Source organism: Rhinopithecus bieti, unplaced genomic scaffold (assembly GCF_001698545.2).
Source record: "Rhinopithecus bieti isolate Rb0 unplaced genomic scaffold, ASM169854v2 scaffold_62792, whole genome shotgun sequence".
In the NCBI taxonomy this organism is placed as follows: Eukaryota; Metazoa; Chordata; class Mammalia; order Primates; family Cercopithecidae; genus Rhinopithecus; species Rhinopithecus bieti.
In genome coordinates, this window is record NW_016823935.1 from 370493 (window position 1) to 375308 (window position 4816).

Genomic DNA, 4816 nt, shown 5'->3' on the forward strand with positions numbered 1-4816 from the left:
CCCTAATTTAGTCTTTTTCAATTATTCACAGAAAGGTACTTTTTTTTTTTTTTTTAAATATGGAACGCTTCACGAATTTGCATGTCATCCTTGCGCAGGGGCCATGCTAATCTTCTCTGTACCGTTCCAATTTTAGTATATGTGCTGCCGAAGCGAGCACAGAAAGGTATTTTCATATCTAAATCAAATTAATTGAGTAAAGAATGTTGCCTTCAATAGAGAATTGAGAATATTTTCTATTCCACTGTTTCTAAAACTAAAATTTATAATATTTTAATGTAGCCATACACATCTGGGTACATTAAAAATACATAACACTAAATGTAGATATAAATGCTCCATTTCAAATAACTTCTATCATTTTCTACATTAACAGTTTAAAAGACAAGGGAAAAGAATATTGAAACAAGCCTAGTGTATTCTCTAAGAGCCAAAAGAACATAGAGTAGCATAAAGTTATTTGACTAATATAGGACCATAGAAATCATTTAATTCTATTCTTCACAAGCATTGGAACCCGTGTACACTATAATTTAAAATGCATGAAACCCATATGTACTTCTATAACTAAATAACTTAATCTAAAAAAAGTTAGCATAAGTAGGAAATGTCTTTGAAATCATGTTTATTCTTTAAAACAGATCTACTTTTCTTCATTAAACACCAATTTTTGTTGAATATTAATATTTGAAATATACTAAATATAAAAGTGAACATAACTATATGTAAAAGGACATTCATTATAGCAGTGTCGGTAGTAGCAAAGGATTGAAAACAACCTAGATACCATTCAATAAAGGACAGGTTAAATAATGTATGGCCCTACCATGAAATATTATGCAGCCATTTAAAAATTAAGGAGCAACATACATGGAATGATCACCAGGAGGTATTGTGTGAAAAAGGTAAGCTTTGCAACAATCTGTATAGGGTGGTTCCCATCTGTATAAATAAAAATGTCATCCATGCAATTCATACAACAAACATGTTTTGAGTGCCTATTAGGCAAGGGACTATCCTAAGTGCTTGGGATACAGCAGTGAATGAAACAAAGTACTGTCATGGAGACAGATAATAAAATATACATAATTATGCCATGGAGTGAGAGGTAGTATTAACGAAAATAAAGCAAGTTATTTGAGTATAGCAAAGAGAAACAAGGCAAAATGGTTGCTCTTCCTCTCAGGAGTAGTTAGGGATAATGTGACATTGAGCAGTGGCCTAAAGATGGGTAGGAACAGATTGGAGGGAATAAGGAGAGGTGTGAGATATTCCTATTTTTATCATTTTGAGTTTGGGGTCATGTCAATATTTTACATAATCAGAATAATTAAGTTAAGAGAATAAAAAAACTATAAAATTAAACATAAACACATACAAATGAAGCTAATATGTTATTAAATTGATAACACAATCACACAAAGTAAAATTTAATTCAAGTAATTAAGCATACTCTTTGGGGAAAACGTTTGAAGGGTAGAATGGCAATAAAATCTTAAAGTTTACTCAGCTGTTTTGTTGTAGTATTGCTATTAGTATCATAGTTCTGAAACTATTCTGTATATAGCATAAAGCAAGTGAGTTATTATATTGATCTTTCTGGGAATCAGAGTTTTCTCTGTGTTAAAAGGCAGATGTCTAATATGAAATTGTTGAACGTGAGGAAGATCCTATACTGGAATGCAGGAGTACTGGCTACATACATTTTTATGGGATTTGAAGCCTATACAATTTTGGAGGCTCTCTTAAAGGAACATTAGAAATATAAAATTAGGTATAAAACTTTAAATAGATCCTATTAACATCACAATAAATCTTTTCTAAACTGGTGGGGTTGGATTTGACTTGAAAATATAGTTTTTTTTTTGTTGTTTTTTTTTTTTTTTTTTTTTTTTTTTTTTTTTTTTGCTCTACATGCTGGAAAGGCTTAGAAATACTAACAGCCTTATAGCAATGAGCAGACCTAGTACCCAGACTTTGTGTTTAGAAACGAGGAATTTCTAAAGAAATGCCTGACTCCAGGTCTAAGCTGAAAAAGTATAAGAATATTCTAAAACATCTTGTACCAGACTCAAGAATATGCTCAAAGACTAGTGGGATAACAACAAAATGACATAAGAGCCAGTTTAACAAGGATCCTAATGGCCAAATTTGTAACTTTCTGAAGCACCAAAAAAAAACTATGACAGTAACAGTAAAACATTCACTTTTTAAAAAATCTGAGTCTTCGATGATACTGAAAGAAACAGAGAGACCAAGAAAGGGGAAAAGCTGTTATTCACTGAAATTCTTCTATAAACAACTGTAGGAATGACAAAGCATTTTGAAAATCCCAGTCTAATAATAGATCCATGGAAGAATCATTAATGAATGCTAAAATTATTAAGTAAAATGGTTTGGAAGAGCAGGAAATTCATACAGTGATACAGTATCAGCTCAGAGATAATTTAGTTTCAAATTAACAAACATGGTGGTCACCACCTTAACTAAGTAATAGATTCAGTATTTTTTATCATTTAGTACAGCTTGAGATTAGGTGCTTCTGTTATGAAGTAGCAAATATATATATATAATTTGCTACTATAGCAAATATATAAAAAATATATATAATACTATATATACCTATATATATTTTGATATATGTGTGTGTGTGTGTGNAAACAGAGAGACCAAGAAAGGGGAAAAGCTGTTATTCACTGAAATTCTTCTATAAACAACTGTAGGAATGACAAAGCATTTTGAAAATCCCAGTCTAATAATAGATCCATGGAAGAATCATTAATGAATGCTAAAATTATTAAGTAAAATGGTTTGGAAGAGCAGGAAATTCATACAGTGATACAGTATCAGCTCAGAGATAATTTAGTTTCAAATTAACAAACATGGTGGTCACCACCTTAACTAAGTAATAGATTCAGTATTTTTTATCATTTAGTACAGCTTGAGATTAGGTGCTTCTGTTATGAAGTAGCAAATATATATATATAATTTGCTACTATAGCAAATATATAAAAAATATATATAATACTATATATACCTATATATATTTTGATATGTGTGTGTGTGTGTGTGTGTGTGTGTGTGTATATAGCATTTATACTGCTATGAAGCATATTTGCCAAAAATGGTCTTTTTTTTTTTTTTTTTTTTTTTTTTTTTTTTTTTTTTTTTTTTTTCCTGAGACGGAGTCTCGCTCTGTTGCCCAGGCTGGAGTGCAGTGGCATGATCTCGGTTTACTGCAACCTCCGCCTCCCAGGTTGACGCCATTCTCCTGCCTCAGCCTCCAGAGTAGCTGGGACTACAGGCGCCCGCCACCACGCCTGGATAATTTTTTTTTTCTTTTTTCTTTTTTTTCTTCTAGTAGACACAGGGTTTCACCGTGTTAGCCAGGATGGTCTCAATCTCCTGACCTCGTGATCGGCCTGCCTCGGCCCCGCAAAGTGCTAGATTATAGGTGTGAGCCACCGTGCCCAGCCCTTGAAAAATGTTTAATCTAAAACTAATCATGAGGTAACAACCAGACGAATCCAAACTATGAAACTTTCTGTAAGGCAACTCCCCCAGGTTCCTAAAAAATGTCTGATGGGAGAACAAAAAGTCAAAGGGATTGATGAAAGATAAAACTAAAAAGACAATATAGACAAATGCCATCTGTGACTTCAATTTAATCCTGGACCTGTGTGTCTCCCGGCAACCCCCACCCACGCGCACACACACAAACACACACACACAAATAAAAAGCATTTGGGGGACAATTGGGTTAATGTAAATATGGACTGGGTATTAAATGATATTTAACTCACACTAATTTTTATAGCTGTAATCATGATATTACAGTTATATCGCAGTTAGATAAGAGAATGCCCTGATATTTAGGCGTTGCCTGAAGTAAGTATGATATGTTCAACTTCCAAATGATCCAGAACAATGTACCTGTGTGTGTATGTAAGTGTGTACATGCATATTGTTTGTAACTCTTTGAAGCATAAAAACTTACTATGACAGTAATGGATAACACACTGAATATTTTTTAAAATCTATTAAGTCCATAATGATACTGAAAGAAAACTAAGAGAGAGAGAGAGTAAGAAAGAGAGAGAGAGAGCACAGAATCTGTGCATGTGCATAAAGCAAACATTCAAAATGTCAAGAATTTGAAAGTCTAGGAGAAGGTATTCAGGTATTCTTTAGAATTTTTTGAAATTAAAAAAAAAAATAGGGAAAAGGTAAAAACTAATGAAGCTGAGTCTGGAAAGCAAGGAGCAGACACATGATGAGAGACATAGAGCTATCTCCTGCCTCTCTCTCCTTCTACCTTTTCCTCACCCCACATTCCCCAAAGAAAGGAAATTACTTACTCTGACTAAAGCAAACAGAACTCCATCTACAGTTTACTATCGATAATGTGCTCTAAAATACTCTTCTATTTTAAAACACAAAATTTTACACTTTCTGATTTCCTGGGAAATGAAGTTGACATTTGATACCATTTCAAACATAAATGTAAATATTGTAATAGCAGGATATTTTAAATGTCTGTTTGACAAACTGGAACACTATCCTAATTAAAAGCAGTCTCTCTAGAAAGGCATGCTAAACACACAATAATTATAATTTTAACAAGACATTAACATTTTCTCCAAACTCCAAAGGTGATTTAGGTAATATTACAGAACATATGTGCCAGGAAATTGTCAAATTAAACTAAGCAGGGCTTGCCTCAGGTAAAAAAAATGCAACATGGGCAAGTTTATCCTTCATTCCAGGATTCTCTCCTCACTTTTAGACTATTCCCGCAGCTCAGATGGATTGCCAT